At 40.2% G+C, this 14,121-nt stretch overlaps 1 pseudogene; it reads left to right on the top strand.

Annotated features, from left to right (window-relative positions):
* The first annotated feature begins 799 nt into the window (after nucleotides 1-799).
* On the top strand, nucleotides 800-8,811 carry LOC111551905 (annotated as a pseudogene).
* The last annotated feature ends 5,310 nt before the right edge of the window (nucleotides 8,812-14,121 follow it).

A 14,121-nucleotide genomic window follows, 5' to 3' on the forward strand; every position in this document is an offset into this window, starting at 1 on the left:
GTGGAGGTGCCTATGGGAATGAACACACATCTGGTTAGGGTGAGAGTAATCAGCAAAGCTTCCAGAAGAAGTTTTACAGGATGAGTAGGATTTCTACCTGTCGGAGATGGCTGACGGGAGAACGAGGCCCATGTGGAAAGAGGGCCTCTCAAGCAGAAAGAACATGGACAAGGGCATCAGCGGTACAGGCTTCCGTCAATCTGGGATGGGGTGTACATAAGGTAGTAATGGGAGAAAAGGCGAAAAAGAAAGGTTTAGACCCTTCTGTGAGCTCCCTCTTTAATTCAGCAGGCAATTAATGTGCAGCCACTGAAATTTTTTTCTTTTGATTTTAAATGAAAATGCATTTTAAAATGTTTTCCGAAATTGTTTTCAGGCACTTTCATAAAATGTAGTTTAAATCTTAACGTGTATTGTTGCTATTGTTTAAGATAGATGCTGCTTCAAATCCCTTGTAAAGTGCTGTAAGTGGAAGTAGGATATCAGAAATTTAGAAGCAAGTACATTCTGTCCCCTCCAGCTTTTTAGAGTATTGAATTATAATTGATATACAGTAAATTGCACATATTAAAAATGTACAACTTAGTAGTTCTGGTGTATGTATACAACTGTGGAACCATCATCACAATCAAATAATGCACATATCACCCCAAAAATTTCCTCAGAGCAATCCACTTTTCCTTCCTTTCCCCACTCTGCCTCTTTTCCAGATAACCATTGATCTGCTTTCTGTCACTATAGATCAATCTTGATTTGTTAAAACATTTATTTAAAATATTATATCATATACAACTAGAAAATGGAGCAAGGAGCCTGCCACGAGGTTTTGAGAACAGAGTGCCGTTTTAGAGCTGGCGGCAGCATCTTAGCCCAAGAGAAGGTTATATTCCCAGAGGATGTCAATCCCAAGGACCAGGTAGCTGCCGTCAGTTTGGATTATGAAAACTTTAACCGGCATCAACATTGGGTGTAGAAACATGCTTGCTTTGTGTATCAGAGGACGTGCTCAGCAGATCCAAGAGATATATTTGGCAACTTTTTCTAGAAAAGGCACATTGGGTATCATTCATTACATTCTTGAGTTTTTTTGGGTTTTTTTTTTTTTTTTTTTTTTTGAGACAGTCTTGCTATGTTGCCCAGGCTGGAATGTGGTGGCACAATCACAGCTCATTGCAGCCTCAATCACCCAGGCCTAAGCAATCCTCCCGCCTTGTAGCTGGGACTACAGCTCACAGCACACCTGGCTAAAATTTTTTGTTGTTGTTGAGACGGATTCACTGTTGCCCAGGCTGGTCTCAAGCTCCTGGGCTTAGATGGTCCTCCTGCCTCAGCTTCCAAAGGCACAGGCCACGTTGTAGCTTTGTCCCTTGCCATCCTGCCCAACAGGAGGTGCTGTACCTTTTAATGAATTGACTTTCATAAATTGATTATGTTGGTGGGCAAGTTCTTTAAGCTGGAAATTGTAAATTCTTCCTGAAATGTTTTTTCATGCAGTTACCATGAACTAATACTACAATAAAGGATGGTCTTGGGTATCGATTCTTAAAAAAAAAAAAAAAAAAAGAAAAGAAAATGGAGTTATTCAGTATGTACTAAATATGGTACCGTTTTGCAAGATACATTTTATAAAGGTGGGGGAATGTTCTAGATGAAATGGGTCTAAAGAGACAACTAAATGCAATGAGTGACACTTGATTAGATACTGATTTGAAAATACTGGGTTACTGAGTTATTTGGCATCCCCTTAAAATTTGCAACTCAAGTAAGTGCCTCACTTGCCTCCCACTGGCCCCAGCCCTGGAAAGAGCACCAGGGACATTTTCCAAAATGTTATATATATGGAATTATGCAATATGTACTGTGTATACTATAGTCTATAAGATGCTTCTTTTTTCAAAAGGTGAAGGAATATTCCAGATTAAAAGACTAAATAAATAAAAGAAACAAAGCAAATGCAATGGGTGCAACTTGATTGAATGCTGGTTTGAAAACACTGTTGACACTACTAGGGAAAATTTGAATAGGATTGAATACAAAGTGACAATAAGGAATCATTGTTAATTTCCTTGGGTGTAAAAATTGTATTACTTTTTATGTAGAAGCCTAGCCTAATGTTGCATTTTGAAGCATTTAGGGGTAAAGTGTCACAGTTTATATAATTTATGTTTAAATGGTTCCAAAAAATATCTAAATAAAGCAATATGGAAACACTTTAACAACTGTTGAATCTATATAATAGGAATATGGGTTTTCTACGTAGTAGGACTAGTTCAACTTCTCTGTATGTTTGAACTATTTAATAATAAAAGTTGGGAGGAAAATAGGACAGAAAATTAAAAATCAAGACTGTCCTGGAAAATGTAGGCTGTAGTCAATCACCAAGTCCTTTTCCTACCAGTGTCTACCTTCTCACTGGTATCTTCTATATATTCAATCTCAGCACTTCACACCTGATTTAGAATAAGCATATACTCTAAATAAAAGTAATAATAAATATTGACTTTGACCTCACATCATATACAAAAAGTAACTTAAATTTGATCATAGGGCCTACATGCAAAAGCTAAAAATACAAAAAATTAGCTGGGCATGGTGGCTCGTGTCTGTAATCCCAGCTACTCATGAGACTGAGGCAGGAGAATCCCTTGAACTTGGGAGGCGGAGGTTGCAGTGAGCCGACATCGTGCCACGGCACTCCAGCGTGGGCGACAGAGCAAGACTGTCTCAAAACAAACAAACAAAAAAAACCTGTTAAATTTCTAGAAGAAAACAGAAGGAAAATCTTAGTGACTATGAGTTTGGCAAAGATTTCTTAAATATAACCAAAAAGCTTGGACTATAAAAGAAAGAAAATCAATCAGTTGGGCTTCATAAAATTAAAATGCAAATTAAAACCACAGGGAGATACCATCACACACCTGATAGAATGGATAATAGTAAAAAGACTGACCAAACTAAGCATTGATGAGAATGTGGATTTCTCATGTACTGCTGGTGGGCATGTAAAATGATACTTTGAAAAACAGTTGAACCATTTCTTTAAAAATTACACACATACCTGCCAGATGTAACTGTCTATGAATACTTATGCAGCCATTCAACCCTTAGGTTTTTCACTCAAGAGAAACGAAAGCAAAAGTTGAAAGAAACATGAGTCTACAAATGTTCCTAGTAGCTTTATTTGTAATATCCCCAAACTGGAAACAACTCGAATATCCATTAACAGGTGAACAGATAAACAAATTGGGGTATACCCACACAATGGAACTCAGCAATGAAAAACAAACAAACAAACAAACAAACAAACACCCCGTTGATACAGGAGGGAAAAAAAACAACTCAAAATAATACTGCTAAGTGAAAAAATCCTGACAAAAATGATTTGTCCAATTATTTCCTTGTGATGATGTTTAACTTACACCTCTATGTTTTGGAAGTTAGGCCTGAAGGCTTGATTTATTTTTGGCAAGAATATTTCCTAAATCATGCTGGGTCCTTCATATTGTATCACACGAGGAGGTAAATAGGCTGTTTCACTGTGTGATGCTAAATTTGATCGTATGTTTAAGGTGGTGATTGCTAGATCTCTCTTCTATGAAGGTGTATTTTTTCCTTAGCAATTAGCAAGCAATCTGTGTGCTGTACTTTAACCACAAGTGAATATCTTGTTTGGCATTAACCTTTTCCTAACAGTTTTAGCTTCCATTGGTAATCCTTGGCTAAACTGATTATTCCGTTGTTTGTTTGTTTGTTTTTTAAAAGTGGATTGATTTTAAAAATTCTTTTACTTCTTCTCAATGCATTAGCTGTTTTCTTCTTAGTCAATTGAAACCGAAAAGTTTTTGAAAGGAACAACTTTTTCATGTTTGATTCCCTTGGCAAATTCATATTCGCTTCTTATGGCTCCACTCAATTAACCTCTCTTCTCAAACCCTAATAATTTCCTTCTCTTTCCTAACTTCCTAGTCACAGAGGCTGTTTTCAAACTATATTGCAAGTATCACTTTTTTTCATTCACTCATTCGTTCTGAAATTTTTTGTGTACATACTATGTCTTAGGCACTGTTCTGGGTATAAGGATGTATATAGTGGTGAATAAATCAGATGAAGTCCCTGGCCTATATTCTAGTGGGAGTGGAGAGACAGATAAGAAAATAAATATAAATAGTGGCTAGGCACGGTGGCTCACGCCTATAATCCCAGCACTTTGGAAGGCCAAGGCAGGTGGATCACTTGAGATCAGGAGTTTGAGACCAGCCTAGGCAATATGGTGAAACCTTGTCTCTACCAAAAATACAAAAAATTAGCTAGGCATGGTGGTGTGTACCTGTGGTTCCAGCTACTCAGGAGGCTGAGGTGGGAAGATTGCTTGAGCTCAGGAAGCAGAGGTTGCAGTGAGCCAAGATCACACTATTGCACTGCACTCTAGCCTCCAGCCTGGGCAACAGAGCCAGACCTGCCTCCAAAAAAAAAAAAAAAAAAAAAGAGGAGAGAGAGAGAAAGAAAGAAAGACAAAAGAAATAGAAATAGAATAGAATGTCAGGTAGAAGTAAAAGAAAGCAGCTGAAGAGGAAGGGTAATGATAAGGAAGGGTGACAAAGCTATTTTAGACAGGAAGTCATTGGAACATGTATAGCTGACAGCCATCAGTGCCCTGCCCACATCCCCCAGATCCCTTGGGGCTATCTAGTAAAAGCTAGTGTTATTGAAAGCACCTGTGACTTTCTGCCTGTGGCCCAAAGGCTTCTCTCTGTCTATGGGGCAGGTCCATGCTGGGGGAACAGCCCTTACTCAAGGGCAAATGGGAGTTGAAAGACAAATACCCCAACTTTCCTGCACTCCCTGGGTGGGAAAATTTTGATGTGTATTCCACATCTCCCAGAGGTTTTTGGTGGGATTGAGCCCCAGTTGTTCTCAGTGGGTAACCTGGCAATTAAATATTCTGCTGGCCTCTTTCCTTTGCTAGCTCATGTCTCCACTTCTCTACTAGTTCTTCCTGGTACATTTTACACTTCAAACTTACCACTTGTACTCAAATCCTTAGTTTTGGAGGAACCTAGCCTAAGTCAGTAAATCTTAGCAGTGGCCCAAGGCAGGAGACCCTCAGAATGAGAGTCTAGCATTGGATTACTTGCTGGCCAACAGAGAGCAGGTCAACAGAAATCCCATCATTGTTAGTAAGTGGGGCAGTGATCATCTCTGGAGTGCTATAGCATCACTATTACTACGAGTCTTGCCTGTGATTAACTGGGGTAGTGTGTAGGTGGCGCGGGAAATGCACTGGCTAATAGAGTAGCTCTTGAACTGAAAGATACAGGGACAATGATAATTATGAGAACTGTGGAGCTGGTTGGTTGTTGTTAACTGCTAGAGAAGCCACAAAGGAGGAAATAGCAGGCTCAGGTGAGGTAATCATTGACTTAGAGCACGGGTTAAAAGCCAGAAATCTTTCATGGCATCACTTAAAGGGAGTCTCATCTGTAGACAGAGGGTATAATGAGCTGAAGAATAAGACCCCAAGTTTGATCTTAAATACAACAGAGCTAAAAAGGAGGCTGGCTTCACAGTCCACCAACCAACTAACTTTCTCTCTCTCTTTCTTTCTTTCTTTCTTTCTTTCTTTCTTTCTTTCTTTCTTTCTTTCTTTCTTTCTTTCTTTCTTTCTTTCTCTCTCTCCTTCCTTCCTTCCTTCCTTCCTTCCTTCCTTCCTTCCTTCCTTCCTTCCTTCCTTCCTTCCTTCCCTCTCTCTCTCTCTCTCTCTCTCTTTCTTTCTTTCTTGGTCTAACTTTGCCACCTAGGCTGGAGTGCAGTGGTGCCAACACGCCTCACTGCAGCCTCAACCTCCTGGGCTCAAGTGATCTATCTACTCTCACCTCAGCCCTCCAGGTAAATGGAACTATAGGCATGCACCACCATGCTCAGCTAATTTTTTTTTTTTCATAGAGACGAGGTTTCACCATGTTGCCAAGCTAGTCTCCAACTCCTGGCTCAAGCAATCCACCCACCTCAGCCTCCTAAAGTGTTGGCATTACAGGTGTGAGCCACTGTGCCCAGCCCCCAAATTTCTAATGCTAAAGTAAGGGACCTGAAAAAGAAGGAGAGGGACCCTGAGAGTTCCGATGGAGATATTTGGGTGGATGGGCTCGAGGACCTTAAAACCCCAGATTCCTCTTAAAACTCAGAGTGAGAATACTCTGGAAACTTTCTCCTTGCTAGGAGAAATCAGACTTCTATTGCTCAGAGACTATGCCAAGGTCTCATGTAGCAAGGGCAAATGCCTTGCAGGACAATGCTTGTTTCTAAGATCCATCCCTACCTCTCTTCATTGCTTCTAGACCAATAGTGAGAAATCTTATTATGAGTCGAGCAAGGAAATACTGTTATATGAAGAAAGGGGTTATTCACCAAAAACGCTGCAAAACCTGGCAAATATGTACTAGCAGGAAGTGGGAGAACTTGCCTGGAAATGAATCTTAAAGGTGCCAAATCAGGGAGGGCAGAATATAAGACTGACTAGGGGACAGTTTGTTAATACAGGTGTATTATTCAGTGACATGGGACTCACTCTCCTGGTAGAATGCCTAGAACTCTACCTAATACATTGCAGAAATAGCTCCTTGAAACTTGAAAATAATGATAAGATGGAGATGCTGGAACCTCTTAGAAGAGAGATGAAGAAGAGGTCAGCAAGTTCAAAGAGAGTAGAAGTAAGGATGCATTTTTTTTTTTTTTTTTTGAGACAGGGTTTCACTCTGTCATCCAGGCTGGAGTGCAGTGGCACAATCTCAGTTCTCCGCAGACTCAACTTCCTGGGCTCAAGCGATCCTCCCACCTCAGCCCTCTGAGTAGTTGGAACTACAGGCATGCACTACCATGCCCAGCTAAGTTTTGTATTTTTTGTAGCAATGGTGTTTTTCCATGTTGCTCAGGCTGGTCTTGAACTTCTGGGCTCAAGCGATCTGCCCACCTCAGCCTCCCAAAGTACTGGGATTACAGGTGTGACCCACTGCACCTGGCCAAGAATGCATTTACTATGTAATGCCAGAGAGCCCACCAGCCAACAATGTTTCTTGGGAGGTCCTAGAGGACACTCCCTTATTAAAGTGATAAACAATATGCTAATATATTCTGAGAAGCTCAGAACTGCTTGTCCTCTAGATCAAGATTGACGGTAAGAAATGTACCAGAGTAAATTGGAATAACAGAATTCTGGAGGCTAGGTCGGTGGTACTAGACCATCAGAGGCCCTGGGGATATAATGATGGTTACGTGTATCAGCCTGAATAAGTTAGGAACCTAATATTGAGTAGGAAACAAGTGAGTCCCAGAATAACACATGAATCATTTAGATTTTAAAAACATGCAAAATGCCTTTTGGCTCTCTGAGCAGCAAGAACAAGTGCCTCACAAAAGGCAGCAAAAGGGGAACCAAGAAGAAAGTGGTTGATCTATTTTCTTTTTTTTTTTTTAATTTTTGAGATGGAGTCTTGCTCTGTCACCAGGCTGGAGTGCAGTGGTGTGATCTTGGCTCACTGCAACATCCGCCCCCTGGATTCAAGTGATTCTCCTGCCTCAGCCTCCCGAGTAGCTGGGACTACAGGCAAGCGCCACCATGCCCAGCTACTTTTTGTATTTTTAGTAGAGATGGGGTTTCACCATGTTGGCCTGGATGGTCTCGATCTCTTGACCTCGTGATCCACCCACCTTGGCCTCCCAAAGTGCTGGGATTGCAGGCGTGAGCCACCATGCCCAGCCTAGTTGATCTATTTTCTAAGAAAGACTGGTAGGATGTGAAAGCACCTGCTATGTTCAATATAAGAAATATTGGAGAGACACTAGTCACCAGGACTGAAGGAACCAAAATTGCATCAGATGGCCTCAAAGGTTGTGTGTTTGAAGTGAGTCTTGCTGATCTGCAAAATTATGAAGTTGCATTTAGAAACTTCAAGCTGGGCCAGGTGCAGTGGCTCAAGCCTGTAATCCCAGCACTTTGGGAGGCCGACACGGGTGGATCACGAGGTCAGGAGATCGAGACCATCCTGGCTAACACAGTGAAACCCCGTCTCTACTAAAAAATACAAAAAACTAGCCGGGCGAGGTGGCAGGCGCCTGTAGTCCCAGCTATTCGGGAGGCTGAGGCAGGAGAATGGCGTGAACCCGGGAGGCGGAGCTTGCAGTGAGCCGAGATCTGGCCACTGCACTCCAGCTTGGGCGACAGAGCGAGACTCCGTCTCAAAAAAAAAAAAAAAAAAAAAAAAAAAAAGAGAAACTTCAAGCTGATTACTAAAGATATTCAGGGAAAAAACTGCCTAACTTCCATGGCATGGATCTTACCTGTGGCAGAATGTGTTCCATGGTCAAAAAATGGCAGACATGATTGAAGCTCATGTTGATGTCAAGACTACCGATAGTTACTTGCTTTGTCTATTCTGTGTTGCTTTTATTAGAAAACGTAACAATCAGATCCGGAAGACCTCTTGCATTCAGCACCAACAGGTCTGCCAAATCTGGAAGAAGACGATGGAAATCATGACTCGAGAGGTACAGACAAATGACTTGAAAGAAGTGGTCAATAAACTGATTCCAGACAGCATTGGAAAAGACATAGATAAGGCTTACCAATCTATTTATTCTCTCAATGATGTCTTCGTTAGAAAAGTAAAAATGCTGAAGAAGACCAGGTTTGAATTGGGACATCTCATGGAGCTTCATGGCAAAGGTAGCAGTTCTGGAAAAGCTACTGGAGAATAGACAGGTGCTAAAGTTGAATGAGCTGATGGATATGAACCACCAGTCCAAGAATCTGTTTAATGCTCAGACGTTTAAAATGGCAAATAAAAAGTCTTATTTGTGGAAAAAAAACATGGAAAATGAAAATTTGTGTGTGTGTCTGTGTGTGTGTGTGTGTGTGTATCACAGGTGGGTAAGCACAAAACTAGAATAATAGTTACTTCTGGGAAAAAAAGGAAGAAAATGGGGCTAGAGAGATGTATGCAGGGACTGCTAAGGTATTGGCAATATTCTCTTTCTCAAGCCAGCTGGTGAGTACATAGGTGTTCATTTTATTATTATTCTCCGTACACATGAATAACGGTTTTTTGAACATATGTAATATTTAACAAAAAATAATGCAAAGAAATAGAGCCTAACCATAGTTCTCTATGTTTGTGACTCACAGTAGAGAGTAGTAAAAGGAACATGAGTTCCTTTGGCATTAAGTAGATCCAAATTCAAGCCACAAGGCGGTATAACCTCCGAGATGTTACAGTCTCTTAGTAATATGTTTCTCACCAGTAAAATGATTTTGGTAGCCAGCTACCCAGCAGGGTCATAGTAAGGATTAAATGAGACCATTTACATAAGTTTTATAGTCAGTGCCTGGCACCTATCAGGTGCTTAAAAATAATAGTTGCTATTCTATAACTTTGTCCATGCTTCCCATTTTTTCCCCTTTTAGAAAGCTTTCATTTTTGTCATTTCACTTCATTCAATTTAATGATTTCCTGCAAGCAAAGCATTATATGGGTGGGCTATACTTTAATGTGTGGGATTTTTTCTTTTTCTTTTTGTATTTTAAGTTAGTTTTCAAAATGTCATTATCTCATCTGATTCTCAATTTCAATCCTCAGTGCCTAGCACAGGTTGGAACATGGAAGGAGACAAATCTAAGCAAATGAGTGAATGTAATAGGTGGGTATTAGGGGCTGAATTGAATTCTCCTAAAATTAATATGTTGAAGTGCTAACCCCCAGTAGTTCAAAATGTGAATGTATATAGCGATAAGGTCTGTAAAGAGGTGACTAAGTTAAAATGAGGCCATGGGATGGGGCTAATCCAAGATGATTGATACCTTTACAAGGGGAAGAAACAGGAATGCACACACATATACACTAAGGGCCATTTCAAGACAGGGAGAAGGTGCACATCTCCTAGCCAAGGAGACAGACCTCAGAGAAACCAAACCTGCCAACACCTTGATCTTGGACTTCCAGCCTCCAGAACTGTAAGACAATAAATTTCTGTTGTTTTAAACCACTTAGCCCATGGCATTTTGTTACAGCAGCCCTGGCAAGCTAATACAGTGGGGCAAGTATAATTATTCCCAATTTACAAATGTGTAAACTGAATCTCAAGGGTTGTTGTACAGTTACATGAACAGTAAATGGGCAGAATTGGTACTTGAATCTGGGTGCCAAATTCTGGTTGTTTCCACTTCAGTCTGCTTCTTATCTAACTGTGCTATATTAAGACACATCAATCTGTATAAACTTAATTTTTAAAATTAAATTAGTTTTATCAAAGTAATATAGGGGAAAACAAGAGTTTCTTATAGCAAAGAAAACTAAGTATCACTTGTCTTTCTCCTCATTTGCTATGGCTTCCTCAGAGCAACCATTTCCCACTCTTTTAGGTGTTTTATCCTTTAGTATTTGCATCTAACATGCTTCTACATATGTGTCATAATTTTTGAAATCAAGACATCATCTACTAATTTCCTACAATTAAAGATGAGTCTTTAATGATCTTAAAACTCATGCATACCCCCACCATCCCCCCCTTCATTTTAATATACTTTTATCACAATATTGATAACTTTTACTTCCATTTTGTCTCAGTTTTCTCTAGGTTAATTTTCTTTTTAACTTTTATATTAGACTTTCCTCAAACATGTGGTCATCCTTGGTTGCCCATTCATGCTTAAGAGAAAGCCTGCTTTCTGCTTTACCCTGTGTTTTGAGAGGCAATTAGTGACTTCAATTTCTGACATTTTCTGGGGTTCTGCATCAAGGATTAGCCTGACAGTCTGGATACTGGTGCAGGAGTATAGGTTTTAGCTTCTTTTTCTCTAAGTCAGTCATTCCTTGTCCAAGTACTTTCTATCTTCTAGAATTTCCTGACAATTCTTTTTTGCTGCCATCGCCTCTTCTGTTCTCTTTGTATTTTTTTTTTTTTTTTTGTATCATTTCCATTCCTTTACTGTTATCTTAGGGGGGTTTAGGAGGAAGTGGAAACACAGGTTTACAGCCAAGAGTTTACATTTAATATTTTAACTTCTCTTGAGTTTTTATTATTAGTCAATAAATATTGGTTAGTATCAACTCAATTTAAATGAATAAGAGTATCATTGGATAACATTTTTCCAGTTGCCTCTGCCAAACTTTCTTTTACACCAAAAACCTCAGTTGGCATTATTAGCAATAAGAGTAATATAATAGTTCAAACTTAAGTGTGACTTATATAAGACTTTTGTGCTTAGAGTGAGATAAGGAGGGTGTCCATGGCATCACTCTAGTGATGTTCCTGCTAAATACAAACACACTGAAATTGAGGGATATCCCACTGGGGAAGGATCTTGGTGGTGTAAGTTCCATAGCAGGACAAGGAGGGTTTATGAGTGGAGGATAGACTGCTGTACGGTGGCAGAGCCTGAGCAGGGGGAGGAGAGATCCATGCAGTAGGGTGACCTGACCGAGGGTACCAGATCCCAAGCAAGGTGAAGAGGGCATCCATACCGTGGGGTGGCCTGGGTGAGCTACCAGAGCACAAGTCGAGTGAAGGGGGTGTCTACATGTGGGGATGGCCTGGCACAAGGGTCAGGGCACAGACTGAGGAGGAAGCGACACTGGGGAGGGAGCAGTGGCAGCAATGCAAGTTTGGTTAATGTACCAGGGGATGGATCAAACAAATAAATATATTAAGGTTCATGGGAGTCCAGTTTCTCACTTTGAAAGGATTGATAAATATGGAAAGGGAGAAAGTTGGAATAATCCCTGAGGTATTGAATTAGAATTAGAATATCGGTGTGAACTCATGGAATGCAATGTTTCTGTATCCATATGACACCAATGTCAATGTTGACATGTACAGAGGTAAATGTGTATGTGAGTGTGTGTGTGTTCCCTAGTACTGTCCACTGAGACAGCCTAAGAACTGTGAAACAAAACTGGAATCAGCAGACCTGCTCTGGTGGTTGTTGTTTTCTTTTTTTTTTTTTGTGATAGAGTCTCACTCTCATCACCTAGACTGGAGTGCAGTGGCACGATCATGGCTTACTGCAGCTTCCGTCTTCTGGGCTTAGGTGTTCTACCAACCTCAGTCTTCTGAGTAGCTGGGACTGTAGGCACATGCCACCACGCCCAGCTGATCGCTGTATTTTTTGTAGAGACAGGGTTTTGCCATGTTGTTCAGGCTGGTCTCGAACTCCTGGGCTCAAGCAATCCATCTGCCTTGGCCTCCCAAAGTGTTGGAATTACAGGTGTGAGCCATCACTCCTGGCCAGATTGTGGCATCTAAATACCATTCACCACTTAAAGGAATCAGGGCTCCTTGGTAGGGTGCCAGATTTGGCAAATGAAAATACAGTAAATATTTAGCAAAGAAGATATTATTGCATGGGACATACATGCAATATATATTTACCTGAAATTCAAATTTAACTGACTATCCTGTATTTTATTTAGCAACTTTACCCTTTGGAGAAATACGTGATTCCAATACTGGGTCAGGAAAGTTATAAGATGAGCCAGAACACTTTTTTATGCAAGAAAAAAGGTAAATAATCAAGGAATGATGGGACGAAATGACACAGACACCAATTTAAAGGGACTACCATTAGCCAAATATGGGAGCAATTTAAGCATCAAAATAAATAAATAATAATAGTAACAGGTTATAATCCATTTAACAAAATAGGAAACCATGAGCCTAATAGAAATAAAACAATAAAATGGAAGTTTGACGATGAATTGAATATTTATCTAGATTTATCTCCACACAAGATACTTACTAATTACATATGGACAAAATAGTAACTTCATTGTGGAGAAGCCTGGCAGATACCATTTTAATCAAGTGATTAAAGTGAACGTCATGAGTAACAGAAGGAATTAAAATTGAGCATCAGCTGATGAGATGCAGTAAGAACGTAAAGTGATGAGTATCATCGGTTTGGTGATGTTCCTGCTAAAACCAAACACGTTGAAACTGAGTGATATTCCACAATAACTAGCTGTAATCTTCACAAGTACTGACGTCATGGAAATAAAAGAAAAGCTGAGGAAATGTTTCAGAGAAAGGGCACCAAAGACATGTGACAATTAAATGCAACACGTATTCTAAAGTGGATCCATTATTTTTGCTATAAGGAATGTTACCGGGATAATTGATCAAATGATGGGATTTCAGGATTAGATATTATTGATTATCAAAGTCAATTGATAATTAAAAATGGATTAAAATTTAAATCAATTTAAATGGATTACAAAATCAATTTTTACTTTGTTTCTGTTTTTTTTTTTTTTTCTTTTTTGAGACAGACTCTAGCTCTGTCTCCCAGGTTATAGTGAAATGGTGTGATCTCGGCTCACTGCAACCTCTGCCTCCCAGGTTCAAGCAATTCTCCTGCCTCAGCTTCCTGAGTAGCTGGGATTACAGGTGTTTACCACCACGCCCAGCTAATTTTTGCATTTTTAGTAGGGATGGGGTTTCATCATATTGGCAAGGCTGGTCTTGAACTCCTCGCATCAAATGGTCCTCCACCTTGGTCTCTCAAAGTGCTGGGATTAGAGGCATGAGTCACTATTCCCAGCCTAAAAAATAAATTTTAACTGTTGTACTGTGCTGGAGAATGTCCCACATATAGGGCATCACGTTGGCAACTGACTCCCAAATGGCTCAATATAAAAGAGTGATTTGTAGTGGACTTGCAACTTTTCTGTAGGTTTCAGACTGTTTTAAAATCAATAAACATAAGGTTTAGTTTTAGTTTTAAAAGGAAATGAATGATCATTCTTATATGTAGGCCTAAAAAAGAGCTTAAAATACCACTAATAAGACATGTTTTGGCCAGGCACAGTGGCTCATGCCTATAATCCCAGCACTTTGGGAGGCCAAGGCAGGCGGATCACCTGTCAGGAATTCGAGACTAGCCTGGCCAACATGGTAAAGCCCCATCTCTACTAAAAATACAAAAATTAGCCAGGTGTGGTGGCACGTGCCTGTAGTCTCAGCTACTCAGGAGGTTGAGGCAGGAGAATCGTTTGAACTTGGGAGGTGAAGGTTGCAATGAGCTGAGGTCACGCCACTGCACTTCAGCCTGGGTGACAGAGTGAGACTCCATCT

Source organism: Piliocolobus tephrosceles, chromosome 3 (genome assembly GCF_002776525.5).
Source record: "Piliocolobus tephrosceles isolate RC106 chromosome 3, ASM277652v3, whole genome shotgun sequence".
NCBI classification, from domain to species: Eukaryota; Metazoa; Chordata; class Mammalia; order Primates; family Cercopithecidae; genus Piliocolobus; species Piliocolobus tephrosceles.